This window comes from Periplaneta americana, chromosome 7 (assembly GCF_040183065.1).
Source record: "Periplaneta americana isolate PAMFEO1 chromosome 7, P.americana_PAMFEO1_priV1, whole genome shotgun sequence".
Classification (NCBI taxonomy): Eukaryota; Metazoa; Arthropoda; class Insecta; order Blattodea; family Blattidae; genus Periplaneta; species Periplaneta americana.
In genome coordinates, this window is record NC_091123.1 from 8,362,656 (window position 1) to 8,376,255 (window position 13,600).

The 13,600-nt window shown below is 35.4% G+C and overlaps 2 long non-coding RNA genes across 3 annotated transcripts in view; one reads left to right on the plus strand and one right to left on the minus strand.

Annotated features, from left to right (window-relative positions):
- The first annotated feature begins 1,042 nt into the window (after window positions 1–1,042).
- On the plus strand, window positions 1,043–10,659 carry LOC138702865 (uncharacterized). Its single transcript, XR_011332911.1, has 2 exons — window positions 1,043–1,282; window positions 10,366–10,659. It is a non-coding gene; the product is annotated as an uncharacterized lncRNA (long non-coding RNA).
- A 525-nt stretch (window positions 10,660–11,184) lies between these two features.
- The window catches only part of LOC138702867 (uncharacterized), a 154,126-nt gene continuing 151,710 nt past the window's right edge, over window positions 11,185–13,600 (minus strand). For both annotated transcript variants that reach the window (XR_011332913.1, XR_011332914.1), the window contains exon 5: window positions 11,185–13,150. This is a non-coding gene — a long non-coding RNA (uncharacterized lncRNA). The remainder of the gene's footprint in view (window positions 13,151–13,600) is intronic.

The window sequence follows — 13,600 nt, forward strand, 5'->3', positions numbered from 1 at the left end:
ATGATAGCCTATATACTCATAGCTTCTACAAAAACTTCGCTTTAGTAATCCCTGAAACTAATCTAACAAACAAACTTTTCAAACATAACAGATTCATTTAATATCTAATCACAGTCACTCTCCTATATCTTATCGTTATCACTCATACCGCACATCATACTACCGGTATCTAACAAGGAAAAAATACACACACCATACAAGAGCAGATTAATAAATCATTCGGTTTTAACTTTCTCTTCCCATTTCAACTTCACTGTCATTAAAAATTTGCGTTATTTTTTCATCTCGTTTATGTTAACTGTCTTACATATTTTATTATAGGCTGTATGTCTATTAATACTAAACATTTTTTTTGTTTACCCACTTTTTTCTTATATTATCTGTTTCTTGATATTCTAATATTATATGGAACATGTCTTGCTCCACATTGCAAAGAGGGCATATATTGTTCTGTGTCACCCCTCCTTGTTTCTTAATTTCCACATTGCTAACCTCCTCCAAGATAAGCCTTCCCTCACTTTCCTATTGTTTATTTTTGCATATTCTTCGTGATCCCATGACGTTTTATGTCCTTAAAATTAATGATCTTAATTCCTTTACATTTTTATAAACTATACTGTACTGATAACTCTTGTCTCGTAATTTCGTTACATCTTTCTTTTATTATCTTATAAATTGCATTTAAATTAATTATCCCAATTTCATCCCATACTCATTTCAAACCTAATCTACTTACCTTATTTTTCAAACTTTCTAGCCAATTGGAGGATGTTTAAGGAGAAATATGATGTGGCCCAAGGAATATTGTTGAAATCGACGAAAGTAAATTTAGGAAACAAAATATTAATAACAGAGGGATAATGAGTCTGACAATCACTTCTGAGTGAAGCACTTGTCACTAATCTATCTCCTCATCAAATCCTACCTAACCTTATTGCTAACAGTGGCACTGCTTTTCAGTATGGTTGAAGAGTGTATGAGGGAGGGAGAAAGAAATCAAATTTCTCCTGATAAGGACAGCACAGGTGAACGTCATACCCTTATATTGGTGACATTCTGTATTTGGTTATCATTGTAATGACAAGGCTGAAAGCTTCCACACATACTGTCCAGTTCAGCGACCTCTCCTAATATGTGTATTGAGAGTGGTGGTGTTCTACCAGTAGTGTAATGGGAAATGTTTATTTTTGCAGCCAGGAGGAAAGGTGTGTCGCGCTGGAGTCAGGTGGACTAGATTCTGGAATGGAGGGCTTCACAAATTGCAGACACCACAGGCAAGCAGGCAAGTGTTTGTTTCAAGTACGAATATAACATGACACAATGACAGTATTTGCAACAGAACTTTGGTCCTTTTGCTTTTCTTATTCTGTGAAGAACAGAAAGTATTCTGGAAAAAAGTAGACTTCGAGATTTTTATAGCAATAGGTACACTTTCAAGATCCCTGATGCCATCTAGGCCTATTGTTGTGCACCAGTTTCTGCTAAACTATTGGTTAGATTGTTCACATTCAATATCTAGTGTATGAAATATAAACAAGTTAATGGATCTGATTTACAATAAAAAACACATGATGCCTATGCACTTCAAGAAATATCACACGGTTTTCTTTGTGATGTTTTGTATTATGTAGAACAATATAACATTTATATTACCGGTTCTGTATGGTTGTGAAATTTGGACTCTCACTTTGAAGATGAAAAGAGAGAATAAGGTACTTAGGAAATTATTTGGGGCTAAGAGGGATGAAGTTACAGGAGAATGGAGAAAGTTACACACTGCAGAACTACACGCATTGTATTCTTCACCTGACATAATTAAGAACATTAAATCCAGACGTTTGAGATGGGCAGGGCATGTAGCACGTATGGGTGAATCCAGAAATGCATATAGAGTGTTAGTTGAAAAGCCAGAAGGAAAAAGATTTTTGGGGAGGCCGAGACGTAGATGGGAGGATAATATTAAATGTATTTGAGGGAGATGGGACATGATGATAGAGACTGGATTAATCTTGCTCAGGATTAGGGACCGATGGCAGGCTTATGTGAGGGCAGCAATGAATATCCAGGTTCCTTAAAAGCCATTTGTAAGTTAAGTATAAAATGGCTTGGCTTGTAAAGGGCTGGGCATGGGACAGGTCCTAACACTTAGGCATGCTTTAGCCCATTGTGCGCCCTATATATGTGATGATTACCCAAATCCGACAGGTGGCCTCTGGGTGGCATTCATGAATCCGACTGTGACAGGTGGATCATCCTATCTCAGCTCCCTGATAGAGCCATGTCCCACCCACAAACGAGTAGTCCAATAAGCATCAGGGTCCAGAGCCCCAAGTCCTACCCATATCAGCATCAGAAACCTGTAATGCCCCCAAGACTTCACCCCAGTCTACTTTTACTATTTAAGATGATAGTTGAAATGAGGGGATGTGGAGTGTGTTGGAATGATAGAGGGAAATGGGAGTACTTCTAGGAAAACCCTCTGCAACATCTTTGTCTACCAAAAATTACATCATGGTCTGGCTGGGAATCAAACCCACATGCCTACACATGCGGCTTAGATTAAACTGATATATGAGTCTGCTTCTTACGAAGAAAAAAATAGCGACATAATATAAAAGATTATTTATAGAAGAATTATTTCTACATGTTGCGATTTTAGTAAAAGTTTCTATCTCAATGAAATAGATAAAATTCAGACTAATGGAAATTGTGTGCAGGATGATCAGGAGATAGAGGTTTGCACAGGCATGAGCCTAAGTCTGGTCTGATCTGTGAGCTGAATTTGGACTAAAATCTTTAGGGCTTCTCGGGCAAGGTTCAGAAAACTATAAGAAGGATAAAATTGTATATTTTTACGGATCTTTCGTCAGACTGTGATAGCATTTTTTAAACAAATAACGTAATTATAAATTATTCTGTAATTATACTCTAGGAAATAACAATACAGCCTTTGATGGAGAAATTAAAGCAATAGAGACTGACTTACACAATCTCATTCCCAAAGTACAAATGTTCATTAAAGCTGTATAACTCGTAGATTCAAAAGCAGCAATTCAAGCAGTTGCTTCCAGCCACATAACTGATTATCTAGCTATAAATGTATGCTGTAAACTATTAGCACTCCTAAGAAAGCAAAATAAGATGATAATACTTCCAATGGGTACCATCACATGTAGGCATAATGGGCAATGAAATGGCAGATCAACTGGCCAAAAAAGGATCACAGAAACCTGTTAATAGCACAACTATGTTCAGAAGAAAGACACAAGAAATAAAAACAGCCTTCAAAAACCAGCACTACAATATCATGTGAATGCAGCAAAGGAGAAGAAATGGGAAAACATCAGGAACTCTATGGAAAAGGAAAGATCGTCAAGAGTCAGTTGGCCTGCTCTGTCTTAGGTCTGGACATGATTGCCTTGCTTATAATCTTTACCGGATCAAGATTCTTCATTCTCCAGCATGTCTTCTGTGTGGCGAACCAGATAGTGAATGACCGAGGAACACTTACTAATTTGCACAAAACAAAAGGGAGATGTGGTGTACCTGTATTGAGAAGCTAGTAGGAAAATAACAATGTCAAATCCTGCCATTTGATAATAATAATTATTTATTTATGTCTATAACAGGGCAAAGCCCCAATTACAATAGACAGTACAGATATATGCTTAAAACGTAGAATTGCAGATAACATGAAAAAAAGAGATAAAACAGATACAAATGCAAGATACAAGTGTAAATACAAATAAATACTAACTAAATAAAAGATATAAATGAAAGATACAAAATAAAAATAAATGACAAATAGATAAGTATAGATATCATAGCCAAAAATGTAAAATGTAGCTATAAATGGCAAATTACAGAGTAACAAATAGATTAAGTAGCAATATTATTTAAAATCAATTATCTTCAGTATATAATAGGTAATAATAATAATAATAATAATAATAATAATAATAATGTAATTAATCTCATTTACCACAAAAAGTAAAGAGATGAAAAATTTATCAGATTCACAAGATCTAGTACACTTAAAATCCAAAGCACTGAAATTGCTGAATGAAAAATATTGTGAATAATTTGAATAATTTCGAGGGAAAAATTGTTCCGGAGCCGGGTATCGAACCTGGGAAAATATTGTGTTCATAAGTATCATAGGATTGGTTAACTTCTGTGGCCTATCTTTCATCAGTTGAGAATATTTAAAGAAACAGTGAGGAGAAACTAAGAGAGCAAGAAATGTGTTTAATTCAAGGCACTATAACAATAATTACGGTAAGAACCACAATCACCATGGCTAAGATAAGGACCAAGACAAAGGCAACAAGGGCTTCGATAAGGAATATGATAAAGACAAGGACCATGATAAGTGCCATGAGAACAACAAAGACCACAAAAAAAAAAAAGAAAAGGACCATGACGAACCTATAATCTGTAATAGATTATACAGGGAATAAATAAATACAATACAATACAATACATGCCCATGACAGCAACTACGATAAGGAACACGACAAAGATAACAGGAACCACTATACAGACCACGATAGGGAACATCACTAAGGTAAAAAGGATCACAATAAGGAACATGACAAGGCAAAGGACCATGACATACACAAAGATCATAAGGAACATGACAAAGATAACAAGGACCACGGTAAGGAACATGACAAAGATAAGGACTATTATAAGGAACATGACAAGTACAACAAGAACCATGATAAAGAACATGACAAATACGACAAGAATAAAGACAAAGAAAAGAACCAAGATAGGAATATGACATAGACGAGGACCATGATAAGGAACGTGACAAAGACGACAAAGATAACGACGAAGACAACAAGGACCATGACATAGACGAAGACCATGATAAGGAACGTGACAAGGATGACAAAGATAACGACGAAGACAACAAGGACCATGACATGGAACGTGACAAAGACGACAAAGATAATGACGACAACAAGGACCATGACATAGATGAGGACCATGATAAGGAATGTGACAAAGATAACAAGGACTACAATAAGTAACATAACAAAGATAAGGACTGTTATAAGAAACATGACAAAGACAACAAGGACCACGATAAGGAACACAAGAAAGATAACAAGGACCACTGCAAAAACAAGGGACATGACGAAGACGAGGATCACAATAAGGAAAATGACAATGACAATGACAGACAAGTACCATGATAAGGACCATGACAAAGACAAGAACAATGATTAGGACTGCGACAAAGAATCACGATAAGGGTCACATGAATTACGGTGCTTATCGTGGTCCATGTCGTGTTATGATCCTCGATGTGGTTTGTTTTGTGGTTCTTATTGAGATCCTTGGTTTTGCCATGGTTCTATATGGCGTTTAAAAACATGTTATCTTCCACACTTCTCGTTTTCTCTCTTGTACGAAGGAGGGACCCAAAGACTTACACTGCAGCCTGAGGCTTATTGTGCTTACCACTCCTATCATTGTGAATGATTGGGAGCCGAACAACTGTGAACTTAACCTGGACTATTATAAAATGGATGGTATGTGAATTAATGATGGCAAAATGAGTCAAAGTCCAATGCCGAAAGTTACCCAGCAATTCTGCTTCAATTGATCGAGGGAAAACAATGGAAAAAAAAAAACCCAACCAGGATTTGAACTTGAGCCTGCTCATTTCATGGCCAGATGTGCTGGATATCTTCCACACTTACATAAAAGATAAAGAATGTGTACGTAAGCAGATACCTGTACTGGAAATAGACAACTTGTAACATTTTGCACTGGTGTGTACTTTGGAGTAAGGTTGCAACAAGCTTGGGAGTTGGGGAAAATACACATGCGCAGCCAGATGTCTTCTGCATGGCTATGTCTATACCTATTTTTATATTACGCAAATTGATTTATTATTTTGTTTGAAAAGAAGGATAATGGGTCTGATGTTCACTAGTGCTGTAATTATCGGGGAAAATTTGGAATTTTGCTAAAATAAGTTACGTATTCGCAAATTTATTCAAGTATATTCCTTAGAAGTGAGCTTTTCCTCAAAGTGGGAATTGCATTATTTGTATGTTTCTGCTGAATCTTTTGAAATCAATCCTTAAAAAACTGGGAATGTTAAAATGAGGTTTTGTTGTATGTTTTGTGTTTATGATGAGAAAATTGGAAAGAAGTACTGTATCTGGTATATGCAACTGTTCATAAAAGATCATCATCATCATCATCATCATCATCATCCTTCACGAATTAGGCCTCTGTAGACCTGTTTTGGCCCCATCTAGCAGTCTTCTTAACGGTCTTCCTGGTCGACGATGTCCTCTAGGTTTTTCATAAAAGATGACAGTGGTATATTGGTTCTTAAGAGTTTGATGTAAATATAATGTCCACTGAAATTACTTTTTAGGCATAGTGACCCTTTGATATACAGTGCATGTTCGCCATCATGCCAGTGATGTTTGATAGCAAGTGCATTTGTGCAACTTAACTGTTAAAACTTACAATGGAGCTTCATGCACAATATCTGTTCTCTGATGATTAATACCTGTCATTCTGTGGTGCTGCATGGCCATGCAGATGAAATCAAGCCTCATCATAAAAAAATCGATTGGGGATCAAGTTCTTCATTATTTACTTTTTCTACAAAAATTAAGCCTGTGATTGTAATCTTGGGGCTGTAATTCATGATATGATGGAATTGTGTATGATTTTAGTTTCAATAATTTTGTTGCCACTGATGCTTTAAAAAATCCTTGTCTGCTGTGTTAAATGTTTGACTCGTATGGGCTATGCTCTGTCACATCAATTTCATCCAGTTTTTCCTCTGTAAGGACATGGTGCTTTTGTCGTCTTTTTCTGTCATTTACTGGAACCTGTTTCATTGAATCTATTAAATAAGTAACTTTAATATTGTTTTTCTGGCCTGTTAGGAAATTTGTCTGAATTTTCGCCTTGTTGAAGCACACGATTTTCTATTCTTTATGTATGTGTTGTACATGTACATATGTTCCCTTAATGAATAACAGTTTACCAGGATGAAATGATCTGTTCTCCATCTCAGCTAAACGAATACTGCCAGAGGCCAAGTTACAGTTAAACTGTTTTATTTATAGACGTCGTAGTGTTGATATTAATGGGAATGGTCTTGACTAGCTGTGTCAGCATACATGTTGGCTTAGTGACAGAAGCGAGGCCTCCCCCTGGACACATGGCTGGTCAATTATTGTGGGCATGATGGTGAAGATGCACTGTAGATCCCAAATATGGTTTCTATTGTTCAATGATCAAATTTTGAACTCGTACAATACAAACTACATAATTAGATAATGCATAGAAAACCTGGCATGTTACACATGGAACTTTCATTTTTCGTTCTCTGATTCCATTACTCAGATTTCTCTAGTGATTCTTTGATACAGATATAATTACATCAAAATTATTGTATGTAATTACTGGTCGACACAGCTCACATGTATACTTGAAACTTGCAGAATCATACCATGTGACATCATGTCTTGCTGCTATCAATAGTTACCAACACATGAGAAAAATTGCTAAATGTAATGAATTTGTAAACCATGACAGTGACATTATAAGCAATATGCCTAACCTGACTAAAACAGGTCGTTGGTTAGAAGACATTTCAGCTTGCCTTACACAGAAATATCCCTCTTTACCGCTACTTTCAGACTGACTGATGGCAGTGGGTAAAATTTAGTGAAATTCTTTATGTGACTGTTGCCATGTAATCGAGCAACACCAGTGCCTCCAATGTATATGTTTGCTGTGTCGACCAATACAATAAAACATATCTTATTTAATGATAATTTTATATAGTGGCAAAAAGAATGGGCCAACTCTTGGTCGATAGAAATGCTAAGTTCTATTGTGCGGTTCACTCGTGTAAACGTAACCCACTGCAAGGCATTGCTGTGGTGTCTCTTCATTGAAAGTCGTCCGTCTATAATGTAATAAACCTTACGAGCAGTGTGTGGCCCAGTGGTAAGAAGTCTGACATCCATGCCAGAGGTTGTGAGTTTGCCTCCTGGTACGGTAAAATTATTTTTTTTTATTTTAACTTTTACTTAATTTATTAGTTTAAATGTGAAATAGCATTTGTTAACAAACTTCGTTATGCCTGCCTTTTAAAAATATTATTGGCCATCACCTGTGGGCTATTAGTAGGTGAGACCTGGTCTGTATAAACAAAAATACTTGTTTCACATCCTAAAAAAACGGACGCATATCAAACACAAATAAATAATTAAATTAACAAAAACAAACAATTTGTTAATATATTAACAAAACAAGGCTGTGGTGGGAACTAGTATCTTGTCCACAAACCACCTGTGTCAACATCTGCCCTCATTCTGCATGGCATGGAGTCCACAAAATTATGGAACAGGTCTAAATTCTTGGCCATCTTCTCCCACGCATCTAGAACTCTGTCCCACAATTCCTCAGTTGTCTGAACGGGTGGTTGTTCTGCCCAATTAGAGTGTAGGATCCTTTTGACTGCAGCCCACAAATTTTGAAACGGATTCATATCTGGTGAATTTGGAGGCCAGTCGACTGGGTCGACATCACGCCTCCTTGTAAACCATCTCTGAATCCGGTTGGCAGTGTGTAGTCTATCGGATGATTATCCTGCTGGAAGAAAAGTGTTCCTTCTGGATATCGTTTTTGGGCGGAAGGGATCATTACATTTGTCAAAATGTGTTTGTAGACTTTTGCCATAAACAGACCGTGGATGTGTTCCAGAAGTCCTGCCCCATCATATGACATCCACCCCCAACATGTGACCCTCACGCAAAGTGTATTGGTGGTCATTCATACAATAAACTAGGGCAGTACTATCATTGCTATTGGAGACAATTACCTTGTCGGAGAAAACGACATTTCTCCAATTGAAGTCCTGTCGGAGAGTAGCATATGCAGAATAACCTATGCGAACCAGGGCAATGAGTTACTGTTTCTGTATCATCTTCAAGTGTAATGACGAGACAGAACGTTATATTAACAGATAGCAGTATTGCTTGAAAGAGAGAGGGAGGTTTATTATTTATTAGAGTTTGGGCATATTCTAAGAGATATCACCACATAATTATAGCTTTGTGAGACACATATGATGGCAATTTTGTAATAAAAACACAAGAAGATTTGGGGAGATTCGAACTTTGAGCCACTACTACTAACTTGTTCAATATACCAATGCCGTAACAACTTACGCTACTGTAACTGTTTATATTGCTTCGGCATAATACATGGTTTTCCTGTTCATATTTGCTCCGGTTGATTTTGTATTTATCAATTTTATTACTATTTCACTCTTCAAGGGCCCTGATGTATCTAGAATCAACCTGCCACTCGATTTTATTACATATTTTAGCCTCTTAAACAAAATACAGCAAATTTAAATGGTTTAATTATGTGTTACCTAGTGAACTACAGCGTTGACGAGACGAGCATGCGCAATGTATGTCTCTGGAACTTAGAAATTGTTGGCTGGCCCATTCTTTTTGCTGCTAAGTGTACATTTCATGTTGGCAATTACATTTATTGTAATGTGGACCTCACAATTTTGCATATACTGCCACAGTTACATTTATTACAAAAATACTTTCTTGCGAAATACACTATTATACATAAATTTCATGCCTATTACTGTATTTTATTTCCTCGTCTTACCCAAACGTCGTATTTATGCTTCCCCTCCTGCCCTTTAAAATAGTTTTTATGCCTAGTCACTGCTTTATAGAAATCATGAACTTATCTGCTAAGTAATATTTATTTTTCAATTCTATTTTTCATTATCATCTAGTAACATTAATCTATTTTACTATACCATATATTCATTACTCTACATTTCCTTCCATTTTTAACTAGTCTCGTACTATCTTTCCCTAGAATTATCACTAATTATTACTTTGCACTATAACAGTTTTGCTTTTCCCTTCACTATTTTCTGAAACCTCATACAGCAACCCCAACTAATGATTTAATTTAACCAATTTAAAATTGTCACTTCCACTATACTCCTTTCTTGATCCTTTTTACTTATCCTAATCATTGCTTTATTTCTGTAAAAATAGGTTCATTGTTATACTTCTTACATAAAACCACTATTCCCTAATTTCACTCATTTATTTCATATACAGGTTGTATCATTTTGCTATTAACCATTTCTGAGTTTTGGTGTGAAGTTAGAATAAGTTTTTGTTGAATCGTGTATATTTACATAAAAATCTCGTTTTTCTCAGTGGAATGCTCTGTATAGCTTACTGTCCCAGTTAATAACTTCGAATGCAGTTCAATTCCAGAGCAGAAGTGAAATTTTCATTTGTCTAAAAGTTTCTGTACTCTTTCCAGATTTTCATCCACTACTGGACTGCCAACTGCAATGCACATGGTGCAACTAGACTGACGAATCATCTGTACTGCACAGTGCACTGAAGACTTCTCATGTGTATCGACTGATGCATTGCAATGACTAATTCAACAAAATGTTTTTGTGCAATTTCTCTAAAAGTTGGCAGTATGTGGACAGTGAATATGAAAGTTGTGAAGTGGAATTATAGTGAAAATATTGAACTTTTAAATATTTTAACCATTTGTGTGATAAATGTAATAATTCATGAATAATAAATTCTGATTATAAGAGTATGTTTTTATTTGTGGAATATTATATCTACTATAGGGGGTCCTACAAACAAAATTTAAATTTTCCCGCCAAAAAAGATAGTATATATTCACTACATCTGCCTTGTCACTGGCAGCTCTCTGCATGTTTGTTTTTATATGCTACACTAGCAACCTCAAGTGTACAAGCTATATACTGTATAGCCACCACAGTGCCAACTTCAACTTGTTCACAATGTATAGCTATGGACTACAATGGAGAACTTATAGTAGAGTTCTTCATTGTAGTCCATAGATATACATTGTGAACAAGTTGAAGTTGGTACTGTGATGGCTATACAGTATATAGCTTGTACACTTGAGGTCGCTAGTGTAGCATATAAAATGCAAAGGCAGAGAGCTGCCAGTGACAATTCGACCACTATAAAAGGGGGATGTAGTGAATATATACTATCTTTTTTGGCGGGAAAATTTTTTCAAACAAAAAGGGGTCCTTCTAGGAGAGATGGCAGTTGGAGAATCAAAGAACACATATACTCTTTCAACCATTTTAATTATGTAGCACAATTTACCATACAAAGATGTACATTAACATTCTCACAGTATATTGCAATCTATTTCATAACTTTCTACACTTAAAATCACTAACACAAGATGTCAAAGAATTACTGTAAACTCATGGCCAGTTTCATCAGTCTGTTAAAATTGAACACCAGAGAAAACCTAGATATGAGAATGCCACACACTTTTTAAGTCAGTAATTTTATTGTTTAAAAGTTAATAATGCAACTGAAATTGGCAGCTCATAAAATGTCACTAGTCCATAATGAAAACAGGACTACTAGTTTAGTACAACCTCAATTATCCATTTTAACAGACTAGACACAGAAAACAGATTATCCATATTACTGGTATTACTTTTAATTGATTTAAATGCAACTAGCACAATTTAAGATGCTTTAAAAAGTCTGTTATTTTCTGCACTTTCTCAAAGAAATTCATTCTAAGTTTGCCAATTACTAATAAATATTCGAGCAAGAGTGCAAGTGAAAGTATTTATTTAAACATGACTCAAAAAGAAACAAAAGTTATGCATTCAGCAAAGTTATGGTGATCACAGTAAGCACAATTCAGAAAGTAGAAAAGAGCAGTGTAAGCCATTTTTGCATACCACTTAAACACATCCTTATTTTGGTGACATAATCTGCAGGGCAGTTAATCGAGATTCTACTGAATATACATTAAGACTGTCTTAGCAAGGAAGTCAGAATATCCTACAAACAGAAACTTACTGTTATATAACAAATATTTAGGACATAACTCAGATTAGGCCTTTTCAAAGTGTTCAATCTAATTTTTATGTCAATTTGAATTTTACAATGTTGTAACTAAAATGGGAGGAGGAAACTTGTAACATTTGTCTTTAAAGCAATGTACTGTACAATTTAAATAAACCGTGTAACACGGAACAAAATTAAAAAACAGCACTTCGGTGCTCATTATAAAGCTTAAACCTTTCAAGAACACTTCTGCAATGACACTGATAACCTGATGTACCTCAAGTAAAAATGTTACACTTTCTGAATGACAGACAGCAAAATTCACAGTTGCAAAAGGTTATACTTTTACTCCATTAAAATGTGCTTGAAGACTGACAAAGCTAGATGGGTCTACTTCAATGTCTCAATCAACAGCACTTCTGTTTGTAGTATTTTAAGTACAATGGCACACATAATGAAATTCCACATACCGGTACTGCAGAAAATATTAGTAATATCTATTGTGACCAAAAGGGACAATTTTCAATATGTAATGCAAATCTATTAAAGAGGAGCATTGTCACGTGGTACTTTGGGCCTATAATGATGGGACAAGCATGGGCACCTTATATTTCCGCGAATTTCAAAGCAGGCCACATCTTAACAATGAACACATAGGCCTTCTATATTTTCGCGTTCTTACATTTTCATGGCAAACCTAATTTCGAGTAAAATTGATTTGGATCATACATATGACATTTCAATCTCCCAGGGTTTAAAATGCAACAGTGTAAGTGTAAAAAAAAAACAAACTAAAAACATACAGTATGTCCAATATAAATTTACATGAAATGTATAGGAATTTTAACAGGACTCAGAAAACGACAAGTAATTGTGAAATGTATCTGTACTAACAGATAATGGAGAAATGCAATATTTTTATTAGACTATCAGTAACTAATAGACATCATTGAAACTGGCCATTATTAAATTGTTTAAATTTTAAAGAAATTTATCTTATCTGAATATGCATCTAATTTGTCCATTCTATTTAATGTATTTATATATAAATATCAATCTATATATTGTACAGTATATATATTTTAACAACCTAATCTGATTTAAATTGTCATACATTTTGCATTCCAACCTCAAGCTGATGACACTCATGTCGAAGATCTTCACTTCTTCATACCAGTTCTGTTCATCGGTCCCAGGAGAACTTGTCATCCTCCAGTGGTCCATGGAGAAACAATCTGCAGAAGAATTCGAAATAACATTAGCTCAATGCTAGGTGAAAAGTACATCCTCTATTTTAGAATTTAAAGTACAAAGAATTGTGTCTGTGCAAAATGTACATTTAGAGATATGCACAAAGTACATGTTTTCAGCAATCCTGACATCGAGAAAACAACCTGTCTGTGTCTTCATCATTTTTTTCCATATTCGACTTCAAGTTTTTTTTTTTTTTTTTGGTTAGGTATTTCTGCTTTTCAGCAGTTGCCTATAATATTCTTTCATTTCAATAGAGGGCAATTCAGCCAGTTGCGACAGATGACCAGTCTGTCGCAGAAGGTGAGAACATGACATGAAGTTACATTATGAAAGATTATATGATTAGAAACGAAGCAGGTTGTGGCTCTTACAGCTAATTGGTACTAACCTAGCATTAGCCTGAGATTGACCCAACTTGCTCAGCAAAACAA